Source organism: Lycium barbarum, chromosome 6 (genome assembly GCF_019175385.1).
Source record: "Lycium barbarum isolate Lr01 chromosome 6, ASM1917538v2, whole genome shotgun sequence".
Lineage (NCBI taxonomy): Eukaryota > Viridiplantae > Streptophyta > Magnoliopsida > Solanales > Solanaceae > Lycium > Lycium barbarum.
This window is the reverse complement of record NC_083342.1, coordinates 97868532-97878849: the sequence shown is the minus strand read 5'-3', so window position 1 is coordinate 97878849 and position 10318 is coordinate 97868532. Positions and strand designations below refer to the sequence as shown.

Here is a 10318-nt window from a genome sequence, read left to right as displayed (position 1 = left end):
GAAGTTTTTTTTTTTTTTGCACTACTCTGACTTTGCAGCTAGAAGATAGGTATATCATTTCCTTTCAAAAATCCCTTTGAAACCAAGGCAATGAACAATATCGCTTTCTAGAGGTCCTTCAAAAGAAGGACGTACACAATAATTGCCAGATTTGTTTTGTATGCTTTTATTGTGATATTTCTCCCCGGAGTATAACAGATTTTATACTGTTTGAACTACTGGTCAATAATGAAGCAGTAGCAGCTGCATATGCCATAAAAATGTTAGTCTATAATAAGATTGAACCAAAACACTGAGAATATAAAATCTGTAATATGTCACACACGATTCATATACATCTATTTCTTTTTTCTCTTGAAACTATCCGCGCATGGCGTGGGTACTTATACTAGTTCTCTTTAATTCAGAAAAGTTCTAAGAAAAAATATAAAAAGTGAATACAGAATTTCATTAGACATGATAGTTGAAAAGTTGGTACACTTTTTCTGATTTAAGAAAACAAACAAAAGTAAAGTCAATTATCTCTAATAAGATAAATTGGGCTTTTGTTTGTCTTGTTTATTTTTGTTGAAGTCACGTTGCATTGACATTACTACTTAATATAAGAGGGAATGAGGAATCTTTCATAGTCCTCACAGGGTTAGATTTGTAATTTCACTTCTTATTTCATTCAATGAATGTCTTGCACCTGTTGTCCCTTGCTGTACAATAAGATGAGTCACCAAAAATAAAATCGGTTTCAACTTTCTTAAAGCCTCCATGGGTTTCCATTTGTTTTCTATCAGCATCTTCTACAATTTGAAGCCAAGGTAAAATCTTCTTTTGCTCCTTTTTAATGTCTTCTGATTAATTATAGGGTTTTAGTTTTTGTTTCTATTTTATTTTAGGTCCTTTCTGTTGAGATTCTCCATATATGGGGAATAGTTAAAAATGCTAAAACAATAGTTAAAAGGGATGGAGAGAGTAAATCTGAAACTTAATTTTCAATAGAAAAAGAGCACACATGGACATAACCAAAAATTTACTGATTCAGAAGTTTCATAAACCGAAAAAACCAAATTCCTTTTGGTTAAAACAAAAAATCAATCACATCGAATTTGTTATGAAATGATAGTGGATGTCCATTAGTGGAGATAGTGGAGGGAGATAGTGGATGATCAAAGTTATGATGACAAAGTCGTGATGATGTTGCCATGTGAGCCCATATGACCATCATTGTAGTAATATATCATTCTCAAGTAATGAGGCTATATATATCCATTCATTCTGTTGATGGATGGCAGAACAAAAATTAGTAAAACAAAGTATTCTTCGTTTCTCTTTCTGTGTGTGAGTCATACTACTTACTTATTTTTAGTGCTTAGTTTTATTTTATAACACGTTATCAGCACGAGACTCTACCGTCTCAAGGAATTTTTGAAGGTTAAGGTAATATCTTTATTCTCTCTATTTTATGGCTAACCTTACAAAACTCGAGTTCGTTGCCCTTGATATTTCGGGTAAGAACTACCTATCATGGGTGCTAGATGCTGAAATCCATCTTGATGCTATGGGTCTTGGAGACACCATTAAAGAAAATAATAAAGCATCCAACCAATAAAATGCCAAGGCTATGATATTCTTGCGTCATCATCTTGATGAGGACCTGAAAATTGAATATCTTACTATTAAGAATCCACTCGTTTTATGGAAAAACTTGAAAGAAAGGTATGACCACCTGAAGATGGTCTTCCTCCCAAAAGCACAACATAAATGGATCAATCTAAGGCTACAAGATTTCAAATCAGTTATGAAGTATAACTCTGAGATGTTCAGAATTACTTCTATATTGACACTATGTGGAGAAAAGATTAGTGATTCTGATAAGTTGGAAAAGACGTTCTCCACTTTTCATGCCTCGAATGTGCTCCTGCAGCAGCAATATCGAGAGAAAGGTTTTACAAAGTATTGTGATTTGATTGCTCATCTTCTTGTGGCTGAACAAAATAATGATTTGCTGATGAAAAATCACGAGAATCGACCTACTGGCACTGCACCACTCCCCGAAGTGAATGAGGTGTATACCCACTACTCCAGGCGTGGAAAAGGTCGTGGCCCCAGTCGTGGTCATGATAATAGTCGTGGTCGTGGTCGTTATAATGGTCAATCACTCTTCAAAGAAAAATCACCACCAAAAGGGGAAAAAGAATGATGATAGGCATGAAGTGCCAGAAGCACGTGGCTCAGAAAACAAATGCTATCGATGTGGTGGAATTGGACACTGGTCACGTACCTGTCGTACGGCAAAGCACTTGGTTGAGCTTTATCAGGCATCAATTAAAAGAAAAGAGAAAAATCTCGAAGCTAATTTTATCTCTGAAAATCAAATTGACATCACACACTTGGATGTAGCAGATTTCTTTGAGCACCCTGAAGGAAAGATAAATCACTTGATTGGTCATGGTTCTGTGATTAGAGATGATTGAGTTGTTTATTTTAATATTTACTAGTCGTAGTAGTTGATGAATAAAAGACCATGTGACAGTAGCTGTTTACATGAGTACTATTTTTAATTAGTCTAGATTTAGTCAGTAATTTTCCTTTTTCCTACGTTTGTTTTAGTCCCATGAGTGAATGCATAAATAATTGAACGTTGGTGTCGCTCGCCTAATTTTCTGTTTAGGCGTTTGTTACAATACTTGATGTTGCCATTTTATTTAATATAAATCATATACGTGTAAAGGGCTACTGGAAACTTAAAGAACTTAAGAGAAATATGGATTCGACTTGTCGAATGTATGAATAACTATGTCCTCGTCTAATTTTCCGCTTTTGCATCTATTATAACCTGTGTGTTGCCATTTTCACCATATAAAAGGCGAAAGGAACCAGATCATTAATAGAAGTCATAAGAGTGAAGTTAGTTTGAATGAGTAATTAGGCGATTGCTTTGTAGTTTGAATGGGTAATTAGGTGATTGCTTTGGCTGTTTTGTTTCAAATGTTTCTTTATCCATATTTGGGAGACTGTTTTGCTCTAATCTTTTGTGAAAAGCTAGTATAAAAAAAATGTAATCAGTGATAGCTTGCTAGTTGGTTTTAAAACACAGTCCATACATGTGGTTCCAGTGACTGTTTGTTTGCTGTTTTTAGCATGGTAATCCCCTTCGTCTCTCATTTCGCTTCAGTTTATAAAATTAAAATGTAGTTTCATTTGTTTGTACAACTTTGGTTTGTATTTAGTTTACTGGAATTTCTAATACTTGGTATTTATTTTGCTTTGATTGTGTCGTTTCATTCGAAGATATGGATAACTCTCAAAGTAAGTTTGGATTAAAATCCAATTATGAAGACATATGTTTGATTGATTCTGCTACCACACACACGATCTTCAAGGACAAGAAATATTTTTCTCATTTACTATGGGTAAGGCAAATGTTAATACCATTTCTGATAGTACTAATTTGATTGAAGGCTCCGGAAGAGCCGCCATAATTTTGCCTAAGGGAACAAAACTCATTATAAAGGATGTCATGTTCTCTCCTAAGTCTAGAAGGAACTTATTAAGTTTTAAAGATATCCGTCAAAATGGATACCATATTAAAACAATGGATGAGATGAATCTTGAATATATTGGTATCACCAAGGATGTCTCTGGCCAGAAAGTTGTTATAGAAGAGTTTCCTGCTTTGTCTTCTGGCTTATATTGGACAAAAATTGGAGTAATTGAGGCACATTCTGTCGTAAACCAGAAGTTTATGGACTCCAATACGTTTGTACTTTGGCATGATCGATTGGGACACCCTGGATCTATAATGATGAGACGAATTATAGAAAATTCAAATGGGCATCCATTAAAGAACCTGAAGATTCTTTTAAACAATGAATTTTCTTGCTCTTCTTGTTATCAAGGCAAGTTAATTATTAGGCCATCACCTACAAAGGTTGAGTTTGAATCCCCTGAATTTTTGGAACGTATACATGGGGATATTTGTGGACCAATTCACCCCCCGAGTGGGTCATTTAGATATTTTATGGTCCTAATAGATGCTTCTTCTAGATGGTCTCATGTGTGCCTACTGTCATCTCGCAACCTGGCGTTTGCGAAATTATTGGCACAAATAATTCAATTACGGACACAATTTCCTGATAATCCGATAAAGTCTATTCGCCTTGATAATGCTGCAGAGTTTTCATCCCAAACATTTAATGATTATTGTTTATCAATTGGGATAAGAGTTGAACATCCTGTAGCTCATGTTCACACTCAAAATGGCCTTGCAGAGTCATTAATTAAACGTTTGCAGTTGATTGCAAGACCATTACTCATGAAAACGAGGTTGCCCACGACTGTCTGGGGTCACACTATTTTGCATGCAGCAACACTCGTTCGTCTCAGACCGACAAACTATCATAAATTTTCTCCGTTGCAATTGGTTTTGGGTCAAGAACCTAATATATCCCATCTAAGAATTTTTGGATGTGTCGTATATGTGCTTGTAGCACCACCACATCGCACCAAGATGGGTCCCCAAAGAAGATTAGGAATATATGTTGGGTTTGAATCGCCCTCCATTATTCGCTACCTTGAACCATTAACCGGAGATTTGTTCACTGCTCGATTTGCAGATTGTCAATTTGATGAGACAATTTTCCCAAAATTAGGGGGAGAGAATAATGAAATAAAAAGGAAAATTTTGTGGAATAATTCATCATTGTCTCATCTTGATCCACGTGCTTCTATTTGTGAGCAAGAGGTTCAAAAGATTATTCACTTACAGAAAATAGCAAATCAAATGCCAGACGCATTTACAGATTTGAAAAGGATTACCAAATCTCATATCCCTACAGAGAATGTCCCGATTCGGATTGATGTCCCTGTAGGACCATCTACTAGTGTCATAGCAAACGAGTCCAAAGCACGCCAGAAGCGTGGTAGACCATTGGGTTCTAAGGATCGAAATCCTATAAAAAGAAAAACAAATGGTCAAGATGACACTACGAAAGAACCTCACAAAGAAATTCGAGATTTGAGCAATAGTGATATTCTTGAAGAAATCAATGAGCCTGAGACTCAAGAAAATGAGGAAATATCAATTAATCCAATTAATGTTGGGACTAATTTGAATAGATTGGAAATAAATGTGGATTATGTCTTTGCCTATAATGTTGCAACAAGAATTATGCAAGATAGTGAGGATCTTGAACCCCAATCTGTTAAAGAATGCCAAGAAAGACGTGATTGGCCAAAGTGGCAAGAGGAAATTCAATCAGAGTTAAACTCACTTACCAAACGGGAAGTTTTTGGACCTGTAGTCCAAACACCTAATAGCATTAAACCTGTTGGTCATAAATGGGTTTTTGTGCAAAAAAGAAATGAGAAAAATGAGATACAAAGATATAAGGCACGCCTTGTTGCACAAGGATTTTCACAAAGGCCTGGTGTTGATTATGAAGAGACATACTTGTTACATCCCGCGTTTTCACAAGTTGGAAAGCGTACGAGTTCAATGACATTAGTAACGGAATAAGTTTGATGAATTTTGAAACTATTATATATGGTCTCGATATGGTATTTTCTTTTAAGTAAACCCCTTTTAGTAAATATTTGATAAGTATGATTTTCTATAGTTATTACTGTTACTATTTCTGGGATACATTTTTTAATTATATGTGTAGTATGAGGACATTTAGAAATGAGATTTTATTTGTTATGGGTACATAAATTATTTTCTCTTATGAAAAGCTATCTTTTTCCATTATGAGAATTGATAGTACAATAATTTGTACTCTTGATGTTAGGTTGAGGAAAGGTTATAATTTGACGAACATAACTTCTAGATGTATTAGTTTTTGTGAAATACGTGTATGTCTTAAGTTGATATGATATTTCAATAACAAAAGTTTTGAAAGCTTATGTATTTCAAGGAAATATTAAAATATTAGTGTATGAGATTATATCGTATGATTTTACTTTTTATATTAAAATAATTGGAGGGGTGGCATATCATCCACATTACCTCATGGATTTTGGACAGGTGTTAGACATCATCACTACCTATTCATCCTTTGTAATTAAGAATTTTGGCCAGCAATAATCTTTTTCTAATAAGTTTCCATCTGACTCCAAAATATGCCGTATTTTTGGACTAGGAAAAATTAAATCGTCCAATATGAGCAAAATTTACTCGAGCCCGGAGAATTCGATCATATCCAAGGATGAAAATCAAGAGCTCGGTGTATACAAGGAATGAAGTCCCAAAATGATTTAAGACGAAAAAAGTGACGATGATGATTGAAAATAATATTTTGTGTGTACCAAGAGGGGTTATGGACTACTGCTATGTCACATGATCATGACAATAAATATGGAGTGTATTAAAAATGACTACTATTTAAGTGAATCGTGATCAAGAAATTAATTAGGTGTGCAATTGGTTAAATGAAAATTGTAGTGAAATAATAATAATAAGCACAATTAGTGGAAGTGATGAAGTGGCATTATTTTTTTTGCCACACGGCACCACAGGGGCTAAGAATGTAGTGACTAAGTACTAACTAAAATTGGCAAGACATTATAATATTTGAAAGGTGGCAAGACATTATAATATTTGAAAGGTGGCAAAAGGGGATGGAGGCCACGGCTAAATGAAGATTGATATGTACAAGGTATTTTATTCCTTTGAGAAAGGTCAGTTGGGTGGAGAAAAATGTGCAAACACATGTCTTTCAAAAAAAAAAAAACGGCAACACAAAACCGCACCTTCATTCTAAAAATAGAGCGACAATTTTTTCTCCTTTTTGAGAGTAATACCAGCGTTTTTCTACCTCAAGAATGCCAAAAAAAACGTGTAATTCGCATCAAGAACAACACGCGGGTTTCGCGCACCGCTTCGATTTCGTTGTTCCGTTTTATCGCGTTGTTGAATCCGAGTTTTCTTCAAAGTGAAGTAAGGTGGAAAAATAATACTTCTTTGCATATAAGGTAAGAAATCCTCTCTCCTAGATGTATTTGAATTATCCGAGTCGTATTTACGTTGCTAGATAAAAGAATTACGAAAACCATATCGGAAATCGAATAAATTATTATTGTTATCATGTGGGCTGTTTGGTGGTTGTTATGAATTGTATTGTGGGCTGAAATATCGTGGGATTGGCTGTAGTTGGCGTTATTATGTTTGTTGTTATATTATGTATATACCAAAATAAAGAAGTGTATACAAGTATTGGTATACGGATGTATATTGGGTTGTTTTGGAAATGATTTAAGAATGGATTTAATTCTGGTTTGATATGAAATTATTGGTATTGTTGTTGTTGGTATTTCTGTGTCAACAGGAGAGCAATTGGAAATTTTGAATAGGTGAAAATACAGGGGAAGTGCTGCCGAATTTTCGCTAAATTTTAGATAATAGAAAATCTTAAACGAGAATATGTATAAGCTGGAATATAGGTTCAATAAGAAATGAGTTATAGAATTGTGGACTAGAAAATATAGTTACTAACGATAACGTTACTTTTATATAAATAGGCTAAAAGAGCGACGAGACGAACGGGTTACGAATAGCCGCTAACAGGTATGTAAAGCTATCCCGATTCTTCTTTTGGCATGTCCTAGGTGTACTAGGATCGGATTTGAGTCTCGGAATATATTCTGTCCATCGGAATCCGAGTTTGAAATTGTCACTTTTTCATTCAATGGAATTGAACCCTATAAGTATGCTTTATTGAAAGAATCGTGCAAACTTCCGCAAATTGTCTAGAAAATTATGGAATGTCCCCAGGACCTCCGTATATGAATCTATAAGCTTAATATATGTAATTTTGACCCATCGCTTCAATGGACCCGAGGCGGGCCCCACTATTCCCGCTTTGTCCTTTATGGTACTATTGTCTTATTTTCAAGTAATATAAAATGAAATGTTTTAACTACTCCTCTAGCTATTAAATGAAAATTGTTTTGAATACTTCTTTAAGTCTTATAAACTGTTTTGGAACTTGGAAACGATCTCAGAAAGATTATGCCTCTGTAACCCATTATGACATCCGAAATTCACTTACTATGATTTCGTCCGATTTCATTGATTTGACTTGTCATTCGATATGCCTCATTGAGTATCTGGAAATATATATGGTATTTTATTGCATTTAGTTTCCCACTACTCCACTCGTGGATGCCTCAATGTTTCCCACACTGAGCCCGGGCCAGGATATGTTCTCAAGCGTATTCCTCTGCATTGTTCGCCGTGCCTCGATGTGAGGGGGCAGGTATATATGTACATGGGTTGTGGAGTATACTGTGCCATGTACACACATTATGATATGATATGATCTGATATGGCCATCTGATATGATATGTTATGTTACGGGGTTATTCCCCCTTTTCTGATCCTTATGAGTTGTGGCACCAGCGTCGGGGGGTGACCACGTTCTGTCTGCCTAGTCCCTTGGCAGGGGCCGGATATGATATGACATATATTTCTGTACTCACTCTTTATGCTTTGAAAATATGCATTTGATACTCTGGACATCACATTCACTTTTCTGTATGTTCTGATTCGGTTATGATTTTGTTCCGTAATGGGACCAGGTATGACATACGTTTTCTGCAAATACTATTTATGCTTTATGATCAGCATTTTTCTATTCCGGATATTCCGTTCATTTTCTGTATCTTCTGCTTCGCTTATGACTTTGTTTACTACGTTCCATGCTTTACATGCTCAGTACGTATTTCGTACTGACCCCCTTCTTTCGGGGGCTGCGTTTTCATGCCGCACAGGTACATATTACAGATTTGCTGACCCGCATGTCTAAGACACCTATTCTGCTATTCTGGAGCGCTCTTTTGTCCAGAGCCTATACTTTGGTACAGTCTGCTGCTGTTATATTTATGTACGCTATTCAGGGGTACGACGGGGCCCTGTCCCGTCTTATGATTCTGTTATGTTCTGTAGAGGTCTGTAGACATACTGGTGTGGGTTCTGTATATGTTTTGGGTTGTTATGATCTGTGATGGCCTTATCGGCTTCCACTTACAAAAATTGTTCATCTGTGATATTCAGTAGCACCAACTAACTTTCATATTGATATTTTCTGCTAATATGCTGATTTGGGGTATTGGGTACGTTTGGGTGTCCAGCACGGACACTAGTCGCGGCCTACGGGGCTGGGTCGTGACAATACTCCCCTGTTATGGATGCAATAACATTACGTTATCTCATTAGTTTCGTTGTCCATGAGAGACTTGAGATGCATTTGATGGATGTAGTTACAGCCTATCTATATGGATCACTTGAAAATGAAATATACATGAAAATCCCTGAAGGATTTAAGATGCCTGAAGCATGTAGTTCAAAGTATCGGGAAATGTATTCAATCAGATTACAAAGATCATTGTATGGTTTGAAGCAATCCGGGTGCATGTGGTATAACCGCCTTAGTGAATATTTGTTAAAGGAAGGCTATACAAATGATGCAATTTGCCCATGTGTTTTTATAAAGAAAGTAATATCGGAGTTTGCTGTATATGTTGATGACATAAACCTTATTGGAACTCTTGCAGAGCTCAAAAAGGCAATTGATTATTTAAAGAAGGAATTTGAGATGAAAGATCTTGGAAAGACAAAATTATGCCTTGGTTTGCAAATTAAACATTTGACAAATGGCATTTTTGTCCATCAATCTGCCTATACAGAGAAAGTGTTGAAACGATTTTATATGGATGAAGCACATCCATTAAGTACTCCGATGGTTGTTCGATCACTTGATGAGAATAAAGATCCATTCCGACCTCAAGAAAAGAATGAGGAAATTCTTGGTCCAGAAGTACCATATCTTAGTGAAATTGGTGCACTAATGTATCTTGCCAATACCACAAGGCCTGACATAGCATTTTCAGTTAATGTGTTAGCGAGACATAGTTGTGCTTCTACAAGGAGACACTGGAACGGAATTAAACACATATTGAGGTATCTAAAGGGGACTATCGATTTGGGCTTATTTTATTCTAGCAATTGCAGTACCGAGCTTGTTGGTTATGCCGATGCAGGGTATTTATCTGACCTACATAAAGCTAGATCTCAAACAGGCTATGTATTTATTTGTGGGGGCGCTGCCATATCTTGGCGATCTACAAAACAGTCTATTGTGGCTACCTCATCAAATCATGCTGAGATAATAACTATTCATGAAGCGAGCCGTGAAGTTGTGTGGCTAAGGTCAATGATACATCTCATTCGAGAAAAGTGTGGTTTGAAATGTGATAAAATACCCACAATCTTATATGAAGATAATGCAGCATGCATTTCCCAATTGAAAGGAGGTTTCATAAAAGGAGA

At 35.9% G+C, this 10318-nt stretch overlaps 1 long non-coding RNA gene across 1 annotated transcript; it reads left to right on the top strand.

The window, feature by feature from the left end:
* Positions 1 to 6129: 6129 nt before the first annotated feature.
* Positions 6130 to 9155, top strand: LOC132599834 (uncharacterized). The gene is made up of 3 exons (XR_009567036.1): positions 6130 to 6963; positions 7510 to 7555; positions 8761 to 9155. It is a non-coding gene; the product is annotated as an uncharacterized LOC132599834 (long non-coding RNA).
* The last annotated feature ends 1163 nt before the right edge of the window (positions 9156 to 10318 follow it).